Below are 27,698 nucleotides of genomic sequence, written 5' to 3'. Positions count from 1 at the left end.
CACACGGTGTGACTATCCATCATGAGGGTTTGTTATAGGGGTTACTCGTTCAGTTTTACAGGGGTTACTTCGACAGTGTTATGAGGGTTATTTAAGGGTTACTCTGTCAGTATTACAGGGGTTACTCGGTCAATATTATAGGGATTACTTTGTTCTTTTTCAAGATGTGGCCAGCCACACACAAGACGCACTAATAACAATATATTTATTAATAATAACAGGATAAATAAAAATAAAAAATGTACTTAGTATGGACCATACCAGATATGGACCTATACTTACTCCTGTTTTTGTCACAAAAAAAAGATAAAAAAATTAATCAACCACGACTTAGAGACTTATTTCATACTTTGTACTATATGACAACTTACATTACAATGCCATATAGTTAAGCTGATAAGCATTAACATAAACTATGCCAATTGCCAAGTACTCTTATTAATTCGCATTATTCATCCGTATTTAGTTGTCATTCTAAACATAATACAATAATAAAGTGTCGACTAAACTAGACCCGAACACATAAAAGTATATAACTCAAGGCCTCAAGCATAGCCCCCGTTAACTCGAATAATCTGACCATTAACCCATTCACCAGCATCACTAGCCAAAAAGCCAACAAGAGATGCAACATCTTCCACCTTCCCCAACCTTTTCAATGGACAACTATCAATTACTTTCTTAACCATCTCCTCTGATTTCCCCTCAAAGAACATCTCCGTCGCAACCAGCCCCGGTGCCACCGCATTCACCGTAATCCCACTCCCCTTCAACTCCTTCGCCAATATCGTCGTCATTGCTTCCACTGCCGCCTTCGAAGCCGCGTAAGCCCCATACTTCTCCTTCGAAGACCCCGCCACTGATGATGACATTGTCACGATTCTTCCCCCGCCACCACGCTTGACTCTGTTGGCTGCCTCCTTGATACAGAGGAAGGTACCCCAGGTGTTGATACCGAAAATACGGTCGAAGTGGGCTGCTTCGATGTCGAAGAGTGAGGAGTATTTGGAATCGAATATGCCAGAGGTGACGACGATGTGGGGTTGAGTGTTGAAGGTTTGTTCGGCGGTGTTGAAGAGAGCTTTGACTTGGGTTTCGTCGGAGACGTCGGCTTGTACAGCAATTGCGCATAGGGTGGTGATGGAGGAAATAGGGAGGGAGTTGATTTGAGGGACGAATTGATCAGCGTGGGTTTTGGAGGATGGAGAGGTATAGTTTATTACAAGTTTTGCGCCTAATGAGGCTAAGTGGAGTGTGATTGCTTTGCCTATTCCACGAGATGAGCCGGTTACGATGGCGACTCGGTCTTGGAGTGTGTTGGTGGTGGTGGTGATGATTGTGGTGGGTGATGATTGTGCTCGGATTCCAAGCTCAGATGTCTCTATCAAAGGGACAGTTTGTAATAAATGGTAGAACGTGCCCTCCAAAAGAGGGGAACCTCCCTATTTATAGGGTCCTTGGGAATTGTGCCCTGATTAGGTCACAGAACTCTAATCAGTGGTGGGCTGCGCCGTTTTACGGCTTTCTCGGGATTTGGGCCTGAAGGCCGTCATCCTCCAAATATCTGGGATGACACGTGTCAAGCAGGGATAGGTTCACTTTGGACCACCCTGGGGCTGACACGTGTCACCCTCTGGTTGGTCCACATGGCGGGGTAAAATTACCCTAAACATTTGCCCCTCACAGATGTGACGTGGCACGCCACGTGGCATCTGTGACACGCGTCACTCTCTGATTGGTGGTAATTTTACCGCCAAAATTTTACCGTTCACCATCTGAGTAAATTACAGGAATACCCCTTAATTTACCCTCCTTATATAGCCGTTTACCCTCATTATTTTTGTACGTTTCACAAAAATTTTCAGAGAGAACTTTGAGAGAATCTTGAAAGAGAGAGCAGAAGTCATCTGCTGAGTCAAGCGCAAGTTTTAAGAAAACTCATTCTTCTCAACACAGGCGGACCCGTCTACCTTCAGATCTCAAATCTAAAGGTACCGTCTCTGACACTCTCAGCTCTTTTTCATTTTACTGCTTGTACATATTTCTTGCAATAAATGGATTCATCACCAACACACACGGCACAACCTAGGTTAGAATCCAGCCGTTCACCAGGAACAGCTGAGTCTAGGACTGGTAGTGCCGTCTCAGGGTGTTGGGACCACCTTCATGCTTGGATTCCGACCATTTGCGCGTCTGTGCAGGACACAATGGCTCGGACTATGCAGACGGCACATGATCCGAATTATAGGAGCGAAGGCTCAGGCGGCCAAACGCCTGAGGGAGAGACGTTTGGCTCAGAACACCAGACGGCTCCGGAGAGATCCCCTCCGCGTGGCCCCCCAACTCCTCCAGACTCGTTTTTGGACGAGTGCGACCAAGGCGGTGAGGAGGCCGCCTCAGCTTCTGTCTCCCAATCTGGGGAGGAGACGGGGAGTGGATTTACCGTCTCCTCTTCTGAGAGCAGTGATGATCTTCCCCCGCTTGAGGATAGCGAGGAAGAAGAGAGGAAGAGGTGGAATGAGAAGGACGATCCCTACAAGATCCACGTCTCCAACAAAGATAGGGACCTCATGGAAAGAGGCCTTGAAATTTTTTTGAAAGTGCACCCGTTAAGAGACGGGTACAAAATAAGGGTGCCTCCTGCAGACGGCACCATTTCTTGGGAAGACACTGAACGAAACGCCAACGGCTACTTTGGCTGTTACGAGGCGGCGTTCAAGGCTGGTCTGCGCTTCCCCCTTCACCAGGCGGTGAAGGCAATCTTGAGAGGCTACGGCCTCGGAGTCTGGCAACTTACCCCCAATTCTTGGGCAAACATTCTAGGGTATGTTGCCGCCTGTGAGTTCCAAGGAATTCACCCCGGTTGGGAAGCTTTTGCTAAGATGCACTATCTTAGCCGTAGCCCAGGCGGGTACAGAGCATGGTATACTTTGACCACGTTTCCTCAATATATGATGACCTTGGATAAGGTCTCCAAATTTGATGGCTGGAAGCACAGGTTCTACCTGCTGACGGCCCCAACCAGGCGGGAGAATTGTGAGCTCCGCCAATACAATATAAAGCCCGACCTTCTGGGTCGGAAATGCTGTCTGCCCCGGATCCCGGATGAGGACTTCGATAAAATAATTGAGGCTGACTTCTTCGGCCTCACAGACGCCACACTGTCAACCCGGGAGACAATAAAAGTCCCCAGAAACTGGATCCCTAAGAGCGCCTGGCTCAGGGACGAATGCTTCTTAGCCGCCTGCGGGCTAGGGCACATGTTCACCAGACGTATGCGCCTGAATCAATATCCGTCTGTAGTACTTTTGTATCGGAATCATTTTTAATGATGTACTAACCAATTCCTTTTTATTTTTTGCAGAAGAAGCGTTGAACATGTTGCCAGACGAGAAGACTCCCAGACGGTCCTCTGCTCAAATCCGCAGAGACCTGGCCGAGGCTCAGGCGAGGGAACTCAGGGCCAAGGTAAACGTCTGACTCTTTTCTTGAGTTTGCTTTCAAAGTTTGCTTTCTTCGACTGCTAACATTAACTTGTTTATTTTCTTAGGGGGGAGAGGTGGATAAGACGTTTGAGAAAAAACTCAAACGGGCAAGGGAGGAGACCACCGCCTCTAACCCCAGCAAGTCCTCGAAAAAGGCAGCCTCCACCGCAACTCCCAACGCCCCAGGCGGGAAGACTCAGATGCGGATAGGGGGAAGAACGGAGAAGGTGAGTGGCTCCCTAGGCCTCGACCTGGCCAACCCCCTATCTGCAATCGGGGGGTTCACCGCACCTGCCAGCGGCTCTCGTCTGGCCGGCTCTGCAGGTAAGAACCCTTTTGAATCCCCGCCTGAGCTGGGGTGGCCGTTGCGAGTGAAATCACACTCCCAGCAGACGTCATCCTCAGACGGTTGGAACCAGATTGGTGCTGCTTTAGTTTCACACTCTGACGCTGATTGTGGTGCAGATCAATCACCTCGCTGGCCAGACGTCCAGAAGCACGCCAAGGCCATGCTGGAGGCTGTGAGCAAGCGGGATAAGGATGCTATCCCGGGGATTGAGACGTTCAATCTTGAACGTATCTTGTCCCTCCTGGCTGAGGTAAGACACTTGAATAATTTTGAATCATTTTTTCTCCAAGTTTTTCTCCGCCTGCAGTGCTAACCCTGCTTGCTTTTGCAGGCTCTTCTGCGGGTAGACGGGCTCAAGCGTCCTTACACCCACAAGCGGGATGAGGTAAGACGGGCCAAGCAGTCCGCCTCAGACGCCAATAATGTTGCTTTATACTCGTGTATCATTGACGATCTTGAAACTAAAGCAACCCAAATGACACAGGCGACCAAGATCCAAGAGCTGGAGGCGGACTTGCGGACGGCCAAGAAGAAGGCGGCGGATGCAGAGACGGCCCAAAAACAGGCGGAGGAGGACCTCCCCATGCTCAGGGAGGACCTCCAGAAGGCCCAGGAGGACCTTGAGAAGCTTCGGGGTGTCTCGAAAGAGAACACTGATCTGAAGGGCAAGGTTGCCAAGCTGGAGAAGGAGGCGGCCAAAGCTCAGGATAACTTCCGAGCGACTCTGCAGGCGGATCAAAACCGCCTGGTAGCTGAGATGGCCGCCGACAGCGAGGCCATGATGAAGATCGCCTGGGCTGCCTTGTATCCAAACAAGGATTATGGCGTCTGGGCTCTGGCTTACAAATATGCTGAAGAGGTGATATACCTGAGAGAGAAGGGTGAGCCAGAGCCTGAGTCTTTCCTCGCCTGGGCCAACACTGAGCACCCCGAGCCTGAAGCCCCCGAGACTGAAGAAGAAGGGGAGAAGGGCCAGGAGGGACCGTCTGCGGGGCAATGAATTCAGCGGCTGTGTGCCAATTTCTTTTTTTTTTTTTTATTTATCTGCGGCAGTATGCCACCAAACTTGCTTTTCCGGCCTGTGTGCCGAGTATATTTGTATCTTTACCGGCTGTAGGGCCGTGTTGTCAAACAATTTCCTTTACCCGGACGGGGTCCGGTTAACATTTAATCCATCACAGCCGTTTGGCTGGGTGGAAATTCAATGAATGCACCGACTGAGTCGGTTTTTATTACTTTGCGCTTGTGTTTGCACTTCAATTTCATTTCAATTTTTTGCATTTTCAATATTTGCCTAACTTATCAAAAGCATGCGGCGATCTCTGCCTAACTTATCAAAAGTATACGGTTGGTTTCAAGTGGAGTTGGTTGATTGACTTGGGAACGTCTGATGCTGCATAGAGCATGATACGTTTGTAAGTCAATCAATCACAGTAGTGATTGCCCTAAACCAAGTGCACAGCCGTACATTAACAGGCGTTCCAGTCACTATCTAGACGGTGTTGACCGTCTAGGTAGAGATTGTATAGCCATTGCACAACTCTTTTGCCCCAAACGAGGATGTATGCAATTTAAAACGAAAAAATGCTAAGTAAGGACTTTAGTCGGTCGCCGACTGATGTCATTGGACATCCGGGTTCCGAAACTTGGTTGTTCCTTAGACTGTTCAGGTCAGACGGCTATGGATGGCTGATTCAGCCGTCCAATTGTGGCCGCCTGCATTGGTATGTAGAGTAAGCAGGTTGGCTTCTCTCTGCGACGATTGCACCCGGAGGGGTGTCGCTGGACGCCTTTGTCCATGTTGGGATAGGCGAATTTATGGGAAAAGCAGCCATCCGGCCATTGGCCTTCTGGTCTTGTTTGAGACCGGCTGTATAGCCACTAAGCGGTTTTGTGCTTAGCTTAATTATCTGGCCATTGGCCTCTCGTTAATCAGACGTTAATTTAATTTTCAAGTGACAAACTCAGAGAAATAAACAAGTGAAAACAAAAGCAATTTCTCATTAATTTACATCTTGTTTACAAACATTACAAATCTCTGAAGTAGTACTTTTTCAAATTGTCTACATTCCAAGTTTTAGGCAGGCGCCTGCCGTCTGGGGTTTCCAGGCGGTAGGTGCCGTCTCTTACTTTTTCATAAATCCGGTAGGGGCCTTCCCAATTTGGAGTTAGCTTTCCAAGCTCATTGGCCCTACCGGTTGCCTCCATTTTCCGTAACACTAGGTCGTCCACTTTCAAAGGACGCCTGTGTACTTTCTTGTTGTAGGCTCTTGTCATCCTCAGACGGTAAATCTCATGACGCAAGGCGACATTGCCCCTGCGTTCTGGGAGTGAGTCCAATGCCAGGCGCATTGCCTCCCAGTTTGCCTCTTCATCATAAAGCATGACTCTAAGAGTCGGCTCATAGTGTTTAATGGGCAAGACGACTTCAGCACCGTAAACCATGAGAAATGGGGTTTCACCGGTTGCCCCCTTTGCTGTTGTCCGGATGGCCCATAGGACATGGATTAATTCCTCAGCCCATAAGCCACCGGCTCTTTCAATTTTCTTCTTAATGCCGTCTGAGATCAGTTTGTTGAAAGCTTCAACCTGGCCGTTTGCTTGGGGACGGCCGACTGATGCAAAACAACTTGAGATCCCTTGATCTCCCAACCAAGTTTTTAGCTGAGGCGTCTCAAACTGAGGACCATTATCAAACATCATGGACATAGGAACCCCATACCGGGTGATGACATTCTTCCAGATGAAAGAGATGACGTCTGATGTCTTGATATTCTTTACCGCCTCAGCCTCTACCCACATGGTAAAGTAATCCACAACCACCAAGATGTAACGCTTTCCGCTTGGGGCAGGCGTGTAAGGACCTAAGATGTCCATGCCCCATTTTGCAAACGGGATTGGGTTGTGGATGACCGCCAGATCAGTAGCCGGACGGTGAATAAGTTTGCCAAATTTCTGGCACTTGTCACATTTCTTCACCAACTTCTTGGCGTCTGCCTCCAGAGTGGGCCAAAAGTAATGTCGTCTGGCTCTAACGGCTAGGGATCTGCCGCCTATGAGGGAGGCGCAGAATCCTGAGTGCAAGTCTTCAAGAACTTCTTTCCCCTTTTCTGGGGTTACACACTTCAAAAGAGGCTTAAGAAACCCCGCCTTGAAGAGTTCTCCATTTCTCAACCCGAAGCTTGCGGCTCGCTTTTTCAGAATGGCTGCCTCCTGTGGCGAATCAGGAAGTGTACCGTCTGAGAGGTATGCCCGGATGCCATCCATCCAGGTAGAGTTTCGGTCCAGGACTCCAATGGGATCTTCATAGATGCTTCTTTTTTCAAGAACTTCCCAAAAGACTGACCGAGGCGTATCATGGCAGGCGGAAGATGCAAGTTTTGACAGTGCATCCGCCTGGTTGTTATCAGACCTGGGTACTTGATTCAAATAAAACTCCTCAAGAGACCCAGCCTCCTCTTTGACCGCCTGAAGATATTTTATCATAGCTGGGTGAGTTGCCTCAAATTTTCCCTCTTACTGGCTAACGACCAACTGTGAATCAGAGTAGGCGTCAATTTTTGTTACCCCTGCCGCCTTACACATGCGGATTCTGGCTAGCAGGGCTTCATATTCCGCCTCATTGTTTGAGGCCTGAAACTTGAACCGTAGTGCATATTCATATCTGTCCCCCTCAGGGGACTCGTAGATTACGCCTGCACCACAGCCGTTCTTTGTAGAGCTCCCGTCTACATACACTTTCCAAACCTGATCAAGATTATCCGGAGCCACCGGATGGGTCATTTCAACAATGAAGTCAGCAAACGCCTGACCTTTCACTGTCTTCCTTGGTTCGTAAGTGATTTCAAGACTTTGCATTTCAATAGCCCATTTCAACATTCTGCCGGCTGACTCCAAAGTAGACATTGGCCGCTTGAGTGGCTGGTCGGTGTAAATCACCACCGGATTAGCCAGAAAGTAAGGCTTCAATTTTTTGAATGCCATATACAAAGCAAGGCCAAATTTTTCAACCATGGGGTACCGGAGTTCAGCATTTTTTAAAACATGGCTAATGAAGTAAACCGGGAGCTGAACGCCGTCTCGCTCAGCAAGGAGAACGGCACTGAGAGCATGACCTGAGACAACCAAATACATGTACAACGTCTCCGTAGGCAGAGGACTGACCAGCCTAGGCAGAGAATGCAAGTGCTCTTTTGGCTTCTGAAATGCCGTCTCAGCATCGTCTCCCCATTCAAACCTGGTCTTCTTCCTGATTGCTTGGAAGAAGTAAAGGCATTTGTCGCCTGACCGGCTGAGGAACCTTCCCAAGGCGGCTAGGCAACCAGTTAGTCTCTGAACTTCCTTGACAAAACGGGGTGACTTCATGTCAATTACCGCCTGTATCTTTTCGGGGTTAGCCTCTATCCCCCTCTGATCAATCAGGAATCCGAGAAACTTCCCAGACTCAACACCAAAGACGCATTTCTTGGGGTTTAACATGACCTTATGCCGCCTGAGGGTGGTGAACGTTTCTCGGAGATCAGCCAGATGATCCATCTGTTTCTTGGATTTGACTATCATGTCATCGATGTACGCCTCCACATTCCTCCCAATTTGATTAATGAAGACCGTATTAATCATCCGTTGGAAGGTGGCATGCGCATTCTTCAATCCAAACGGCATCATAGTATAGCAGAATAACCCCAAATCAGTGACGAAGGCCGTCTTCTCTTGATCTTTCTTCCAGAGGGGTATCTGATGGAAACCAGAGTAGGCATCCATGAAGCTCATCAAGGCGTGACCGGCTGTTGAATCGACCAGACTGTCGATCTTTGGAAGCGGGTAACTGTCCTTTGGACACGCCTTGTTGAGGTCTGTGTAATCAACACACATGCGCCAGGTCCCATTTGGTTTCTTAACAAGGACCACATTGGCCACCCAGTCGGGGAAATTACAAGGCTGAATGAACCTGGCATCTAGCAGCTTTTTGACTTCGGCAGCTGCCGCCTGACTTTTTTCCTCGCCATGGTTTCTTTTCTTTTGCCGGATGGGCTTCTTTTTAGGATCCACGGCGAGTTTGTGGACAACGAGATCCGGGCTGACGCTTGGCATCTCTTCCACTTCAAAGGCAAAGATGTCTTTGAATTCTTTCAGCACAAGGTGCAAGCTTGCACCCAGAGTAGCATAAGCAACCGTACCAACCTTCATAGTACGCTCTGGACGGCTGTCGTCCAGAACGAGATCAATGTTTTCACCAGCCGGTTGGGGACGGAGCTCGTCTGATCGTTCCCCGGTCAGTGATTGCTATTTTTTCTCTTTCTTCACCTCCACCAGCAGAGGCGCTTTTCTTTTCTTACCAACGGCTGGTGGGGCAGGATTGACATCCTTGACATCGTCAAGGTCTATTGGTTCCTTCTCTTGGCCGTCTGAGGCCACAGTGTCTTTAACGGCTGAGAGGTAGCACTCCCGAGCCGTCTTCTGATCCCCGTTCAGGGAACCAACAGAGCCATCATCCCGCTCATATTTGATGAGCATGAGAGACGGGATGATTACCGCCTTGGCTTCGTTGAGGGTTGGCCTACCAAGGATGATATTGTAGGCGGTCAACTCCTCAACGACCAAGAATCTGACGACAATATGTCGTCCCTGGCCTTTTTCTCCCAGCCGGATGGGCAAGTCAATTCTTCCGGCTGGGTAGACCATCCCACCCCCAAAACCAACCAAGGGGTGGGTGACCGGATGCATGCAGCTGACATTGTATTTCAGCTTCTGCAGGCACCGGAGGCTGATAATGTCCGACGAGCTGCCAGTGTCAATAAGGATCCGTCCAACCAGCTGGTTGGCAACCTTACATTCAATGACGACCGGGTCGTCATGCGGACGGCGGACGCTGCCCCTGTCCTTCTCAGTTATGAGGACGTCAAGGAAGGTGGAACTGGCAGACGCCTGCTCATCATCATCATCCTTGTCCATCTTTCGAAGATGGCTCTTGGTGCCCCGGATGGTAGGGCCACCACATGAAAATCCGCCTGCTATAGTGTAGACTGGATCCTTGTCGGTATCCGAGCTACTAGTAGGCTGATGGGTAGTCTTGGGGGACTGACCCTTGTTTTTCTTCTTTGCCCTAGCTAGGGACTTAGAAATGTAGGACTTTAGAAGCTCTTTGTCAGCTAGACGGTCCAACGTTCGCTGTAGACTAAAGCAGTCGTTGGTGTCATGGCCAACCTCCTCATGGAATTGGCAAAATTTATTTTTGTTCCGCGACTGGACGAAACTTTTCATTGGATTCGGCTTCTCAATGGACAGCCGGTCCTTTACCTCCATGAGGATGGAGTTGCAGTCTTTGTTAAACTCGTACTTGGGGACGTACGATTTAAACTCTCTCTTTTTCTTCTGGGACGGCTGGTCAGAATCACTAACCGCCCAAACTTCTTTTCTCTTTTTGCTCTCTTCTTTTTTGTTGGCCGGCTGAGCAGACCGACTTTCTTTTTGTTTGTCAGACTTCTTTGAGTCTGACTGACTACTAGGCGTGCAGAGGTCGGTAGCTTGAATATAGCTCTCCGCCTTCCTCAGGGCCGCATGTAGCGTAAATTCCCCCTTTCTGACAAGGTCGAACTTAAAAGCCGACCCGTCTCTCAGACCCTTGAAAAAGTCTGTAAAAGCTACCTCGTCAGACAGTCCCTGGATCTGAATTCTGACCAGGTTGAACCGCCTGACATATGAGCGTAGCCCTTCCTTCTCACCCTGCTTAACGGTGCTCAAATCAAGGCTCGTTTTCTTAGCAGGGATGTTCATTGAGAAGTTGGTGGCAAACAAGAAGGCTAGCTTCTTGAAGAAATCAATTGAGCCGGCTGGCAAGTTGCCAAACCACTGTTGGGCAATGCCCTTCAGTGTAGCCGGGAAACATCGACACCAGGTGGCATCGTCCCAACCCTGTAAGCACATGAGGTTGGTGTATGCCATTAGGTGGTCTTTTGGGTTGGTGGTACCATCATAGGTGCCCACCAACACATTCTTAACCTTGGACGGCTGAGCCGCCTCGGTTATATTCTTAGCAAACGCAGAGGGTTGTTCACCAAGCTTGAGCAGCCGGAGCTGCCAGTCCAAAGGCTGGACGGGGGTGTATGCCTCCTGTCCTCCAAAAGGAGGAGGTTGCATGAACTGTAGGCCATATTGCCCATACTGCGCCTGAGGCGCATATGGGACAGACCCAATCATTAGCTGAGGTTCGGTATTGACGGTTTTGCCGCTTGTCCGACTCTCAAGTAAGGACTGTGAGTTCCTTACAGAAGTTTCTTTGAAGCTGTCTGGAAAGCTCGAAGTAGAGGCTGACTCAGACAGCTGCTGGTTTCTCCTCCGCTCGATGATGTGTCGAGCGTCGGAGGCTGTTTTCTTGCTGGTCCCCGGCTGTTCATGCCGAGGCTGCCTCTGAGGACCAGTAGGCAGTAGAATTTTCGACCAGTCAAGTCTGAAGGCCATCCTCTCCTTCTCCCTTTCTTTGTCTTTGGGATGGGGAGTTGGACGCCTGTCCTTGACGGGCTTTTTCTTCCCAGGAGTGGGAGACTTCTTAGCCGGCGGACTCTTGCTAGAGCCTGCCTTGTTTTTGTTGATCATGGCCTTGATTTCACCTTTGAAAGAGGTCATGAATTTCATGAGCTCATCCCGGGTGACTGGGGCTTGACCTTTGGCCTTCTGGGTTTCCTCTTTTGGCCTTCCAGAGGGGCGCCTGCTTGGGCCCGCCTGATCAAGATTGCGCTCCAATTTATCTTTGGAACGCTTGTACTTAGACACGAAGGACCCATCCTTTGTGGTATAGGTCTCCACGTCATCATCATCTTCATCATCAGCTTCATCCTCAGTGACGACCTCAGGCGGAGGCCGAGGGAACGACTGAGGAATTCCAGAACCTCCCGGCTGAGGTGCCGGTTGAGGGTTTTCTTGGTTCTCCGGTTGTATAACCGGTTGTAAGATTAGGAATGGGTACAGACTCTCCAACCATCTTTGAGGTACTCTCCCCACAGACGGCGCCAAATGTTTTGGGTGTTTTTGTCCCTCGGGAGAGTTACAGCTCGAAGACTGGTCTGGTGCGGCCTGTACCTGCAAGACAAATGGAGACACCAGTTGGTAGGTGCTCCGCCTCCGACGATCAAGTTAGTAACTTGAAAGGAGAGAAAAAGGTGCGGAAATTTAGGTGGGGATCTGCTCGGGTTCCAAGCTCAGTTGTCTCTATCAAAGGGATAGTTTGTAATAAATGGTAGAACGTGCCCTCCAAAAGAGGGGAATCTCCCTATTTATAGGGTCCTTGGGAATTATGCCCCTGATTAGGTCACAGAACCCTAATCAGTGGTGGGCTGCGCCGTTTTACGACTTTCTCGGGATTTGGGCCTGAAGGCCGTCATCCTCCAAATATCTGGGATGACACGTGTCAAGCAGGGATAGGTCCACTTTGGACCACCCTGGGGCTGACACGTGTCACCCTCTGGTTGGTCCACATGGCGGGGTAAAATTATCCTAAACAAGAAGGATGAGAAGGATTTTATGTGCATAATTTTCTTCCTAAATGTGTATATTTTTTGAGCCGAATGTGCAAATATTTTTTACTCAAATTCGATGTGCGTAACTTTTGAACAAAATATACATAATTTTACTTCTAACTATGCATAATATTTATTCCACTTATTCGTTCACCTAAGAGAGTCTACTTCTTGATCTCTCTTCCTCATCCTCTGTTTACCTTAAGATGCTACTACATGTGTTCAATCGAAAGAAAACTGATATTAATTGTGCATGATTTTTCTACTAAATATGCAAAAATTTACTTCAAAATATGCATAATATTTACTCCTTTTTATTCATTCACCTAAGAGTCTCTTCGATTCTCTCCCTCATCTTCTGTTCTTGCAAGTATTAAGCTAAATGTGCATCCTTCTCAACTAGATACGCGAAATTTAGCAACAAAGAATACTAATTAATTACAATTGTGAATTACATACCATCTGGTAAAATAATACAACCACTTAAAAAAGACTATTGGAGTAATATGTTTTACTCTGTACCTAGTTATTTTGGCGTCGTTGACGACATTGTTCGAGAACTTTTTCCAGATTAGAATAAGAACCAAGAGCAAGAAATTAAATTTTGCAATTATAAAATTAGGATTTTTGATAAATCACCAAAATTCATATTCAAAGCTTTGAAAAGAAGTGGGAGATTTGAGGAGTGAAAAATATGAAAGTCATGAAGTTGTGTCCATGGAAGAAGTAAGCAGCAAATAGAGTTGTCCATAAAACAAATTAAGGTAGCAGCAATTAATCGGGGTTTTCAATCTCATCTTGGTCAGTTTTTAATTTTTTGTTGGGCATATTTCCAAGTTTTGCATGGCCGTTGCATTAAATAATTTGAATGGTTAGGATTCCTTCTCATTTTAAGATCCCTTCTCATTAGATCCCATCCCTATATATATATATATATATATATATATATATATATATATATATATATATATATATATATGTATATATATATATATAGCTGATAGTCACACTCAGATCATATCGGACATAAATCATCACCCATCCAGACTTAGTTTTCTGTCTCCTTAGAGGCTAAGGATTCAGAGGTACGACCTATAAAACAGATCCTACAAGTATGGTTGTTTTACTTATATATATATGAAACTATGGTTACGTGGTTTCAAAAAAAAAAAAAAATACTAAGTAAATTTTTGGATTAATAATCTCAATATATATTTTCATAATACTCTACTACTTCATTTTTAAATTTAATTTTATTAAAAAGCCTAAAAATTCATGTGTTATGTTTAATTGTTGTAAATTTTTTTTAATATAGGTTAGGAAAAGAGAGTTTGAGAAGTTTAGTCGGGTAGGTTAGTGTTGATGGCAGGTTGGCAGCGCTAATGCTTTCTCCGTTGTGCATGTGTTTGATACGAGTAGGTAATTGGAATTTTGGGTTATTACGACTACTATTAGGAAAAGTCATGGAATTATAGAGAACATGATGTATTGCCTATATGTAAAAGAAATTGGGTAATCTTCCAAAATGAAAATGAAAAGTTAATAGAGACAACATTTCATCAATCATGAACTCCAATAAGTTATTTTCTATTGAAGTTTAACTCAATATGGCTAAAATGGTGGCCCAAAGAGAATTCATTTATCTTGAGAATAAAAAAGAGAATTCATTTATTGGTGTGGTTATCATGTCTAAATCTAATACGAGTAATTTTTATTTAAGGGTAATGTTATATGTAGCCCTAAGGACTATATATAAGCATTAAATATACTCTTGGAAATTGTATAAAATTAGGAATTAATGATAAAAACTTGCGTAAATTAGTGTTATTAGTGTTTATATTTTTATGATTTCTCAACTTTTTACGATTTTCAAGTGTAAATTTAATGCTTATATGTAGCCCTTAGGGCTATGTATAACATTTTCCTTTATTTAAATAAATCCCCAAAGGCAATATGACATTACAATTGACAATTACAAAGAAAATAGATCTAACAAAATCAAACAAGAATTCACCAGTAAGGCAATTTCTTATTTCGTCTATGTTGCAGAGTTAAAACCAAAAAGTAGTTGTTTCTTTTTTGATGTTTTCTCGCATTTTCAATAAAGCTTTCGTAAAAGTGTTTTAACAGGACTAAGATTAGAAATACATTGATATAACAATTCGACACATTATTGATTCGTTATCTCATACAACTTTATAAGTGGATCCGTTGTAGCTTCGTATTTTTGGGAGGAAGAAAATTCTTGTAATTGTTTTGTAACATGAATCCGAGCAATCAACAACAATCTTAACCCCACATATCCTAATACTATTTAAAGCACATTGAACACTTTGCCTTTAGAAGTAGGTCGAAAAACCTTGTTTTTTTTGAAAGAGATCGAAAAAACCTTTTCTTTTGCAAGTGAAAAACCTTTTTCTTTTGCAAAGGAAAAACCTTTTCTTTTGAGGGATACAAATTCATCTCAAACGAAGGAACCATATTATTAAGTTAAAAACAAAAACAAAAAGTAAAAAAATAATAAATTTAAAAAAACTTAAATTAGGGCTTTTCACTAGTAGGATCTGATGGAAAACCCTTCGAAATATTATATCACTAATAAATAAAGTTGGTCTCGCAACCAGGCCACAAGAGAGCAACACTTGGCATTCTAGTTTTTCGCCAAGTGTCGAACCACATATGCAACAAATAGGAATTATTGTGACACATATGATGCTAAGTAAGTGATTATTGGATAGATTTTGTAAGATAAAATAATTGTATAGAGTTTTATTATCAATAGAATTCTAATATTTCATATATACAAAATTAATCATAACTTTTAATAAATATCTTATAACTCAATTCTATTTCCATCATCAAATTCGTTTTAGAAATTTCTTTAAAATAAGATCCATTTATAACATATTTAAAATCACAAGAGTTACTTCGTTAGTGCATGCTATAGGGGTTACTTAGTCAGTGTTATAGTGGTTACTCAATTTGTGATATAGATAATGGTTACTTAGGGCTTGTTCTCTTCATCTTATTTTCTGTTAAGTTAAGTTAAGTTCAATTCAGCTCCAATCATTTTAATTCACTTCAATAAATCAGTTGATGCCCTTAGTTAATGTTAGAGGTTACTCAGTTAGTATTACCGGGGTTACTCGGTCAGTTTGATAAGGGTTACTTTGTCCGGTCAGATGGTGTGGCTAGCAGCATTAAAAATGTATTTTTATTTAATTTTTTTTTAAAAAAATTAGAGAATCATTAAAAATAAGTTTTTGTATTAACTAGTAAAACTAATTTTATTTTGGTAAAAGTACTTTTAGTTCAGTAAAAATAATTTAGATTCAATAAAAATAATGTCAAGTCAATAATAACATAGATATCTATTTACAAACAAAATACAAAAAGTACACTATTATATGAATATAAGCCATATGATATCGTATGTCTAAAGAGGGACAAAAACACCCAAAACATTTGGCCCCATCTGTGGGGAGAATACCTCTAAGATGGTTCAAGATTCTGCACTGCCACCTGATCCTAACCGGCCGAGGAGGTCCACACGGACCAAGATTCAGATAACGACTGCGACGTCGAAACTTATGTGGCCCTTGATGGGTCACTCATCTCAAAGCGCCTCCGTCCCAGAGATAGGCTGGAACAAGGCAACAACGAAGCTGGTACCAGCAGGTCTATTGGACCACTGCTTGGGAATACCCAGGCGGCGTAGGGCCAGGCTCTAGTCACCCGAGATGAACTCATGAAATTCATGACAAGCTTTAATGGTGAAATCAAGGACCTGACCAACAAGAGGACGACTGGCTCTAGCAAGGGTCATTCGGCCAAAAAGACTCCTTAAGCTGAGAGGAGAAAGTCAGTCAGAGACAGGCAGCCTACTCCACATCCAAAGGAGAAGACTACGCCTGCCATTGACTGGTCCAAGATACTTCTGCTCCAGAAGGGCAAAAGGAAGGTCATCCGAGTTGTTCAGTCGGATGGAAGCAAGAAAACCTTCTCCGATGCTCGACACATCATCGAGCACAACCGTAGCCAGCAACTGTCTGAGTCAGCCTCTACATCAAGCTTTCCAGATAGCTTCAAAAATACATCCGTAAGGAATTCTCAATCCTTGCATGAGAGCCATACAGGCGGCAAGTCCATCCATACTGGCCCTCAGATGATTGGGGCAGTCCCGTATGTGCCTTAAATGCCATAAAGGTAGTATGTCCCACCATTCATGCAGCCGGCCCTCTTCGGAGGTCAGGCGGCACACAATGTCCAACCCCTAGACTGGCAGCTCCATCTGCTCAGACTTGGTGAACAAACCTTTGCATTCACCAAGGAAATAACCGAGGCGGCACAGCCGGCCAAGGTTAAGAATGTCTTAGTTGGTGCCTATGATGGTACCACCAACCTTGAGGACCACCTCATGAACTACACCAACCTTATGCACATGTAGGGGTTGGAGGATGCTATGTGGTGCCGATGCTTCCCGGCTACCTTGAAGGGCATAGCCCAATAATGGTTTGACAACCTGCCAGCCGGATGCATTGATAGCTTCAGGAGGCTTGCCTTCCTGTTTGCCTCCAACTTCTCGATGAACATCCATGCCAAGAAAACAAGTCTCGACTTGAGCACCATACGGCAGGGAGAGAGAGAAGGACTCCGCTCCTACGCCAAGCGGTTCAATCTGGTGAGAATCCAGATACAAGGGCTATCTGACGAGGTAGCTTATACAGACTTCTTCAAGGGTCTGAAGGATAGGTCAACCTTTAAGTTTGACCTCGTCTGGAAGAGGGTCTTCACCCTCCAAGAGGCGTTGATAAAGGCGAAGAGCTTTATTCAAGCCACCAATCTCTACTCGTCTAGCCATCAGTCAGACTCCAAAAAGTCTGACAAAAAAAAAGGAGTCGGTCTGCTCAGCCGACTCAGAAAGCTGAAGAGAGCAAAAAGAGGAAAGAAGTTTGGGCGGTTGATGATTCTGATCAGCCGACCTAGAAGAAAAAGAAAGAATTCAAACCGTACGTCCCAAAGTACGAGTTTAATAAAGACTACTACTCCATCCTCATGGAGATAATGGATCGGCTGACCATTGAGAAGCCGAATCCCATGAAGAGCTCTGTCCAGTCGCGAAACAAAAATAAATACTGCCACTTACATGAGGATGTTGGCCATGACACCAACGACTGCTATAGCCTCAAGCGGACGTTGGACCGTCTGGCTGACAAGGGGGTGCTGAAATCTTAAATCTTGAAATCTAGAGTGACTATCAAGACGAATCCTGGATAGTCGTCCAAGACTGCCCAGCCTGCTAGTAGCTTGGACATTGATAAAGAGCCGGTCTACACCATAGAAGGCGGATTCGCAAGCGATGGTCCGACTATCCGGGGCACCAAGGATCATCTGAAAAAGATGATCCATGCTGTTGATGAGGGACATGCGTTTGCCAGTGGAAACTTCCCAAACGTCCTCATCACTGAGAAGGACCGGGGCAAAGTCCGCTGACCGCATGACGGCCCGATCGTCATTGAATGCAAGGTCGCCAACCAACTGGTTGGTCGGATCCTTATAGACATGGGTAGCTCCTCTAACCTCATCAGCTACAAGTGTCTGTCCAAGCTGAATTACAAGCTAGACAACCTGCGAGACTTCTCCCACCCTCTAGTTGGTTTCGGGGGAGGGGTTGTGCACCTAGTTGGACAAATTGACTTACCCCTCCGGATGGGGGAGAGGGGAAAAGGGCGACATATGATCGTCCAGTTTTTGGTGGTTGATGAGCTGACTGCTTATAACATTATTCTGGGCCGTCCCACTTTGAACGAGTGCAAGGCCGTCTTCATCCCAGCTTTCATGTTGCTAAAATATGAAAAGGATGATGCTTGAACGGGGACCAGAAGACGGCAAGGGAGTGTTAATTCTCAGACGTTAAACCAACGACTCCAGCAGCCGGTCATGTTAAGGAGCCAATAGACCTTGACAATGTCAAGGACTCTGACCCAGCCCCACCAGCAGCCAGAAAGAAAAGAAAAGCTGATCAGTTGGTGGAGGTGAAGAAAGAGAAGAAATAGCAATCACTGACCGGGGAACGGTCAGATGAGCTCCGTCCCCAGCCGGCTGGCGATCACATTGATATTCCTCTAGATGACAGCCGTCCAGAGTGAACTGTTAAGGTGGGGATGGCTGCCGTTGAAAGTTTAGGTGCAGACTTGCACCTTCTGCTGAAAGAGTTCAAAGACATTTTTGCCTTTGAAGTGGAAGAGATGCCAAGCATCAGCCCAGATCTCGCTGTCCACAAACTCGTCGTGGATCCTAAAAAGAATCCCATCCGGCAATAGAAAAGAAATCACGGCGAGGAGAGAAGTCAGGCGGCATCTGCCGAAGTCAAAAAGCTGTTAGACGCTGGGTTCATTCGGTCATATAACTTCCCTGATTGGATTGCAAACGTTGTGCTCGTAAAAAAGTCGAATGGTACCTGGCGCATGTGTGTAGATTACACTGACTTGAACAAGGTGTGTCCAAAGGACAGTTACCCGCTCCCAAAGATCGACATCTTGGTCAACTCTACAGCCGGGCATGCCTTGATAAGTTTTATGGATGCCTACTCAGGCTTCCACCAGATACCCTTATGGAAAAAAGATCAAGAGAAGACGGCTTTCGTCACCGATTAGGGGTTATTCTGTTATACTGTGATGCCGTTTGGCTTGAAGAATGCGCCTGCTACTTTCCAACAAATGATTAATACCGTCTTTATTAATCAAATTGGGAGGAATGTAGAGGCGTACATTGATGACATGATAGTCAAATCCAAGCAACAGACGGATCACTTTTCTGACCTCCGAGAAACCTTCACCACACTCAGGCAGCACAAGGTCATGCTCAATCCTAAGAAGTGTGTCTTTGGTGTTGAGTCTGGGAAGTTTCTCAGATTCCTGATTGATCAAAGGGGGATAGAGGCTAACCCGGAGAAGATACAGGCAGTGATAGACATGAAGTCACCTTGCACTATAAGGGAAGTCCAGAAACTTACCGGTTGCCTGGTGGCTTTGGGGAGATTCCTCAGCCGGTCAGGTGACAAGTGCCTCTATTTCTTCCAGGCGATCAGAAAGAAGACAAGGTTTGAATGGGGGGATGATGCTGAGGTGGCCCTTCAGAAATTAAAAGAACATTTACACTCTTTGCCAGGGCTTGTTAGCCCTCTGCCCAAAGAGATGCTTTACATGTACTTAGCTGTCTCAGATCATGCCCTTAGTGTCGTCCTCCTTGCTGAGAGAGACGACACTCAGCTCCCAGTCTATTTCATAAGTCATGTACTCAGAAATGCTGAACTACGGTATCCCATGGTTAAAAAATTTAGCCTTGCTCTTTACATGGCTGTCAAGAAGTTGAAACCTTACTTCTTGGCACATCTGGTTGTTGTCTACACAGTCCAACCTCTCAAAGGGCCAATGACAACCTTGGAGTCATCCGGTAGAATGCTCAAATGGGCTATTGAAATGCAAAGTCTTGAGATCACTTTTGAACCAAGAAAGGAAGTGAGGGGTCAGGCGTTTGCCGACTTCATTGTCGAAATGACAAGGCTGGTTGCTCCGTACAATCCTGATCAGGTTTGGAAAGTGTATGTAGACGGGAGCTCTACCATGAACGGCTGTGGTGCAGGCATAATCTGTCAGTCTCCTGAGGGGGACAAATATGAGTATGCACTATGGTTCAAGTTCCAGGTCTCAAACAACGAGGCAGAATATGAAGCCCTTCTAGCCGGTATCCGCATGTGTAAGGCGGTTGGGGCAACAAAAATTGACGCATGCTCTGATTCACAGTTGGTCGTAAGCCAATACCATGGTGACTTTGAAGCCACCCATCCGGCTATGATCAAGTACCTTCAGGCGGTCAAAGCTGAAACTGGACACTTGAAGAATTCTACACGAGTCAAGTACCCAGGTCTGAAAATAATTAAGTGGATGCACTATCAAAATTGGCATCCTCTGCCTCCTGTGATACGCCTCGGTCAGTTTTCTGGGAAGTTATGGAAAAACGAAGTATAACTGAAGAAGAGCCCATTAGAGTACTTGAACGAAGCTCTACCTGGATGGACGAAATCCGGGCATACCTGCAAGATGGCATGCTGCCTGACTCACCACAGGAAGCGGTTGTCCTAAAGAAAGGAGCTGCAAACTTTGAGATAAGAAATGGAGAGCTCTTCAAGGCAAGTTTCTTAAATTAAAGCCTTTATTGAAGTATGTTACCCCAGAAAGGGGCAGGAAGTTATCGAAGAATTGCATGTGAGATACTGCGCCTCTCACATGGGCGGCAGATCCCTGGCTGTTAGGACCAGGCGACAGGGTTACTTCTGGCTCATTCTTGAGTCATACGCCATGGACATCTTGGGACCGTATACGCCTGTACCAGGCGGAAAACGGTACATTTTGGTAGCTGTGGATTATTTGACCAAGTGGGTTGAGGTAGAGGCGGTTAAAAATATCAAGAAAAAGGATGTCATCTCTTTCATTTAGAAGAACATCATCACCCGGTTTGGGGTACATATGTCTATGGTTTTTGATAATGGTCCTCAGTTCGAAACGCCTCAACTCAAAACTTGGTTGGGAGATCAAGGGATCTCACATTGTTTTGCATCAGTCGGCCGACCCCAGGTAAACGGCCAAGTTGATTCCTTCAACAAACTCATCTCAAACGGCATCAAAAAGAAAATAGAAAGAGCCGGTGGCTTATGGGAAGAAGAATTAATTCACGTCCTATGGGTCATCCGAACAACTGAAAAAGGGGAAACCGGTTAAACCCCATTTCTCATGGTATACGGTGATGAAACTGTCTTGCCCATCGAACATTACGAGCCGACTCTACGAGTCATGCTATACGATGAAGAGGCAAACTGGGAGGCCATGCTGCTAGCATTGGACTCACTCCCGAAACGTAGGGGCAATGCCGCCTTGCGTCATGAGATTTACTGTCCGAGAATGACTAGAGCCTATAACAAGAAAGTACATAAACTACCCTTGAAAGTTGGGGACTTTGTGTTACGAAAAATGGAGGCAACCAGTAGGGCCAGTGAGCAAGGAAAGTTGACTCCCAATTGGGAAGGCCTCTATCAGATCTATGAAGAAGTAAGAGACGACACCTACTGCCTGGAAACCCCATACGGCAGGAGGCTGCCCAGAACTTGGAATGTAGATAACTTAAAAAAGTACTACTTCTAAGGATTGTAAATTTTTGTAAGTAAAAAGCCTATCAATGAAAAAGTTGCTTTTTGTTTTCGATACTGTTATTTATTTAACATGCGCAATGTTTCAAGCACCGCCTGTACAATGTACAGACGGTAAACTTTCACGAACTATATTTAAACTAGGTTAAAAAGCTTAGTAGCTAATGTCCAAGAGAAGTGAGGCCGACAGCCGGATGATAAACTAAGTTAAAAACTTAGTAGCTAAATAAATATATAAGAGACGCGAGGCTAATGGCCGGATGATAATTAATTTTATAAATTCGTCTGCTCCAACATGAGTATGGCGTTCGGCGACGGCCATCCGGGTAGAATCGTCATAGAGAGTAACTCCCATCCGGGTGACACAGTGCTCTACAAGCGCATACAGACGACAAAGATTGAACGACCTAATTGGTCAACTCATAGCCGTCTGACCAGGATAATCTAAAGAACGACTAAGTTTACGAAAACCAGATGTCCAAGGACATCAGCCGGTTACCGGCCGAAGTTCTAACTTAGATTATTTTCGAAATTATGCAAAGTCCTCCCAATGGGGCAAAAGGACATTGAGCGTAATTAGATTGCAAATACCCTAGGCAGAGTTCAAGAAAGTTGAGTGTAACTATGTCACCGTCTAGGCTAACGGCTTCTTTCTTGTATGATTAGACGACTGTGTACTTGTTTTGGGGCAATCACTACTATGATTGATTGACTTGAGAACATCTCAGAATCCTTAAAGTATCAAAAGTTCCCAAGCCAATCAATCAACAAAGTACTGAAACCAACCACACAGCCGCCTAGGGGCAAGTACAACTGGTTTGTCATCTGCCGCATGCTCTCAAAGAGTTAGGCAAAAATTCAAGTTTATATATATGTATGCAAAATTCAAACGCAAAAACAAACGTAATAATTGAAACAAGTAATTGAACAAAACCGACTCAGCCGGTATATTTCATAAATTTAAAACCGACTAAATGGCCGGGTGATAATGTTAACCGGATATGCATCCGGGTCAAAACAAAAAATAAAAATCATTGATTTACTCGACTCCTTAGTCGGTAAAATACACAGATGTGTGGCACGCAGGCCGAAGAAAATATGGTTGGCATACTGTTGTAGAAAATTTAAGGCTGATGAGTTTGCTCCGGCTGGTCATGGCCTGTTGGGAGGTTTGCTTCAGTCTGGTCGGGTTGGACCAGATTAGGATCAACCCGGGCTTGATCAGTTTGATCCCTCTTCTTCTCTTCTTCCTCATCAGAGGCAACCTCAATGCCTTGTTCTAAGGCCTATTCCTTGAACGAAGGCGGGGCCTGCTCCTCCAAGACCTCAGCATCATACACCGCTGTGGCGTATTCATACCTCAACCGGAGATACTCAAAGTCAGACCCTGGGTGAACAAGATCCCAAGCCAGCTTCAGGCTGGCCTCAGTATCTTTCTTGTTCTCAGAAACCAGCCGGTTTTGCTCCTTGGACAGCTCCTCCTGGTGATGGTTCCTCATCTAAACCATCTCAATTTTGAGCCGGCTGTTCTCTTCCTTCAGTTAGAGGTTCTCCTTGTCCACCGCCTCCAAAGCCTTCAGTTCAGACTTAGAATTTTTTAATTCCAACTCTAAGTTGGTGGCTTTGGTGTTGGCTTCCTCAACTGCAGCCGTCAAGGTCTTGATCAGCTCCTCCTATTTCAATTCTTGAGCTTTAATTTTTATTTAACTCATTGTATTTTGATATTGAGCAAAATTGAGAGCATTCTCGGCCCTTTGTTTAGCATCATTTACCTCTTCTTGCTTCCGCCTGAACGAGACCCTGAGCCCGTCAACCCTCAGCATTGTCTGTAGAGTACATACGACAAGTTAGAATTCGGACAAGAAGAATAACGTACTTAAAATAAATTCCAAGTTACCTCAGTTAGCAGGGCAAGGATCTGGTCGAAGTTAACCACCTACAGCCCAGGCACTTTGTCTTTCTCCGACTTAGTGAGGGTCCTAAGCATCCGCTTGGCGAACTGCTGTACATCAGGTCGGCTGCTGGAGGCATTTGCACCACAAGAAGTACTTGGTGAGAGGGCAGCGTAGACGACACCTAAGTTGTGCCGGCTGCTACATGAATCTCTAGACGGGCTTGCTCGAGTCTTGACTTTCATAAAGTTAAGCGGCCATGGGGGTTCAAAGCAGTTATTCTTACCTTGGTCCTTAGGTTGGGAAGTTCCCCCTTACCCAACCGCTGCATTACCGGTTGTAGCTTCGAGTGGCACGCCACTTTTCGACGCCGTAGAGGTGTTCGGAAATTTCGCAGACGGCCTTGAGCTTTCGCTCAAGGCCTTAAGTACTAACCGGGCCCTTGCCACCTATTGTTGGGTGTGTAGGGTTCGACTGAGCAGAAGAAGTTGGTCGAGGGGGGGTTTTGTTTCCCTACCTTGGCAGGGGATGGGTTTACTGCCACTCTGTAAAAACCAGGAAAAGGGGTTATAGTCGGCACATGAGAATAATATAAGTCAATTGCAAGAAAGCATGGTAGGCGGGCCTTACCTCGTCTTGTTTGGCGTCCAAGGCCGCCTTTCTCTTTTCCAGCTGCTCTTTCCTCAGTTGAGTAGTCGGTTTGGCAGGCGTCTTGTTAACATCCACCATTCCTAAAGCTTCTTCTACAGAAGGAAACCGGCTGGATAGTTACTTTACAACAAGTTTGTTAAAAGCAAAAATTAAGAAAATAGCAGCCGGAATAAATTACATACGTCTCTCAAACATGGTGCTAAGACCACAGGCGGAGAGAAACACCTCATCTTTCAAAAAATCCGAGTGAGGTACCTAATTCTTGGGTACAATTATGTGAGTCCCATCATCCAAAGGGGCAGTGGTGGTCTCAAAAAACCCCGGCTCTATTATTTGCTCCCAAGCCTTGGAAGGAATGCGAGGAAGGGCGCATTTTATACCCAGCAAAGTTGGGTCCTTATTGTACTGGCGTAGGAACCGGTTGTGGCCTAAAGTGGGTGAGGAGATCAAGTAGAACTTCTCCTTCCAGCCGGTCCACTTAGACGGCTTGTCCAATGTAATCATATACTTGTCAAGGTGTACCATGCCCCCATCCACCTGGAGCCCGGCTCATGTAATGCATGTGAGCAAAGGCCTCAAAGCTAGGCTCAATATTTTGAAACTCACAAGCGGCAATATAACTTAGGATGAATTGGGGGTGATTTGCCAGACGCCTAACTCATACCCCTTCAAAATTCTTTTAATTCCCCTATGAAGAGGGAAGCGGAGGCCAGCTCTAATCACAGCCTCGTAGCAGCCGTAATAGTTATTGGCGTTCGCAATGTCATCGTCCTAGGCCACCATCGCCTCCGCAAGCGGTACTACTATGTCCCAACCGTCCCCTATTGGGTGTTTATCTTTAAAGCTTTAAAGCTGCCCTCTAAAGTAGCAATCCCCCTAAGGGACATGCTTGCCTGCGTGGGGTTTGTCATAGATGGCCCCCTGGCCGGCTGCTAATACTCAGCAGCAACATCTTTCTTGTCAGAGCTAGAAGCCTCTGATCCGGATATTTCAGCGGCCTCTTCGCCGTCTGACTCTTCATTTGAATTGTGGGTAGAGGCGGACTCTTCGCCGCCTGACTCCCTCAAGATCCCATCACTAGGAGTGGTTGGGGGCCACTCAGAGAAGATCCTGCTCGCTCATCTAACCCCTCATACTCCCCATTTAGAGTAACTTCATCGGCGGACACTTTCAGAGCACGCCGTATTCTTGGCTTGGTAGCCGTCTGTTTTACTCTAGCCATCGTGTCCTGCATAGACACAGAGACGGAGGGATTTGGGGATGAGCAAGGTAGGTTCGAATGTCCAGAAAGGGCATCCCCGGTCTTAGACTCATCCATATCAGGAGACTGGCTGATGACTTAGGCAGTGCCGTGTGTATCGATGGAGAGCCCTTTTTATTTGAAAGCGTATGTACACAAACGAAAAAATTGTAAAAAACTTGAGAAGAGGAGAGGCGGTTACCTTTTGTTTAACTTTGAAAAACTCTGAAAACAGCCTCAAACGGTGACCGGTTGTGTCCACTGAAAAGGAAGACGAAAAACTTGAGAAATCAGCTACACGTGGAATCAGAGTCTCTCTCTCTAGAAAAATGCTCTCTTTCTCTCTCTAGACTTGAAGAATGGTCAAAGATGGGGGAGAAGGAGGGGGGTAAAACCCTATTTATAGAAGGGTGAAAACAGGGGCATCCCCATCACTCTACCAGAAGGTGAACAGTCTTTTTACTGTTCACCATCCACAGGGGGACGCGTGTCATAGGTGCCCTGTGGCCTGCCACGTCACCCCTATGAGGGGAAAATGTTTAGGGTAAAAATGCCCTAGACCCGTGGCCTAATCAGAGAGGGACACGTGTCAGCCCTGGACAGGTCTAATATGGACTACTTAACAGCTGACACTTGTTAGCCTTAGATAACAGATGGAATTACGGCCTTTAGGGCCCAATTACCAAGAGCGCCGCAAAGCGGTGCAGCCCATTAGGTCATCCTGACCTAATAAAGGGCACTTTTTCCAATGACCCTATAAATAGGGAGATCTCCCCCATTTTGGGGGACACAATTCATTTATTACAACAACCCTACATTCTTTCACGTCAGAGAAAACACCTGATCTCTAAATCCGAGAAGATCTCACTTTTACCTTTTCCGCACCTTTTTCATATATTTTTCAATCGATACTAACTTGATCGTCGGAGGCGGAGCTCCTACCAACCGGAGTCTCCGTGTTTAGCAAGTACAGATCGCACCGGACCAGTCTTTGTGACGTAACTCTCCCGAGGGACAAAAACACCACACATGACGAACTTTATCTCCGAATTTGGATGTATTGGAGATCATTGCACCTATTTCCTCCCTCTCCACATCTTGAGCAACATCATGCATCAAGTCATGGATTTTCACGAACTCAATATCGCCATATTTATCCTTCCTTGTGTTTTGAAAGAACCAAAATTAGGAAATGTTCCTCTGCAGCATCTTCTATGGTTTGACCTCCATCCAACGACACAATGTATCCTTGTACCATCCAAAGATTAATTAATTCCTTCCTCTTCATATAAAAATCTTTGGGAAACAAGGCACAATAACTAAAACAATTCTTCAGAGAGGGTGCAAGGTTGTGGTAACTAAGCTTAAGTACAGACATAATTTCAGTATCACCTTTTCCAATTTCTTCTAATCCACTCTCTTCAAATGTCTGCCATTTATGTATAGGCTGGCCAAATAGAAGACTTCCTACCACCTTTATAGAAGTGGGATGCTATAGCATTTTTCAACAATCTTCTTCCCAATATCAACAAACTCAAGATGATTTACGTTCTCTTGTTCACCTTTGTTAAATGCTGCAGACTTGAACAAGAGCCAAGAATTAACTTGAGACAAACCTTGCAATTTGTGAACATGTTTTTCCCCGATAATTTTTGCAGTCATCTCTAAACGTGTAGTCACCACAATCCGAATACCCTCTTGACCCAACATTAAGAACCTATAGAGTCTACGCCATTTCTCACAATCTTCATTCCACACATCATCAAGAACAAGCAAGTACTTACCTTTTAATTGCTCTTGAAATCGCTTTTGCACCATTTCCATTGTGGATGTACCATCAAGGCTCATATGAGAAACTAACTCTAGAATCTTACAAAGAATGACTTTAACATCAAATTGCTCCCAGTAACTTCAATGAGGTTTTCAATAATGGAGATTCCGAGCTCGGCCATTGGAAATTTTGAAGAGATGATCAAGAATGAGGTGATTGATATGAGCTTAATTATGCAGTATTGAGTTTTGTCTAAACTTTGCTTCACCACCACATATAATGGGTACATATAGATAATGGAGTGTTCAATAATAATTCACTTTATTTACTGAGGCTCACTTGCATTATGAGTGGAAATCAACATCTTTCCAGTTGGTTTTCATGAAATGGACTAAACAGTTGTGAAAACATTACATTAAAAATTAAAGTTCCAGGTGCAATAATTGAGATGGTAAATCTTTATTTGAGAACTTTGCTAATTAAATTTACGCAAATACTTAAAAAAAATAAATCAAATCATCTCAGTAAACTATTTTCTCTCATACATAATCTGAGCAAGCACAAGATATATTAAATGTATACATGTCGGTTT

The 27,698-nt window shown here is 45.3% G+C and overlaps 1 pseudogene; it reads right to left on the bottom strand.

The window, feature by feature from the left end:
• Nucleotides 1-545: 545 nt before the first annotated feature.
• On the bottom strand, nt 546-27,159 carry LOC145581173 (NADPH-dependent aldehyde reductase-like protein, chloroplastic pseudogene; annotated as a pseudogene).
• Between the last annotated feature and the right edge of the window lie 539 nt (nt 27,160-27,698).

The sequence above is a fragment of the Chenopodium album genome, chromosome 15, assembly GCF_948465745.1.
Source record: "Chenopodium album chromosome 15, dcCheAlbu1.1, whole genome shotgun sequence".
Classification (NCBI taxonomy): Eukaryota; Viridiplantae; Streptophyta; class Magnoliopsida; order Caryophyllales; family Amaranthaceae; genus Chenopodium; species Chenopodium album.
Note: the sequence above shows the minus strand (reverse complement) of the source record. Positions and strands in the feature narration are given on the sequence as shown.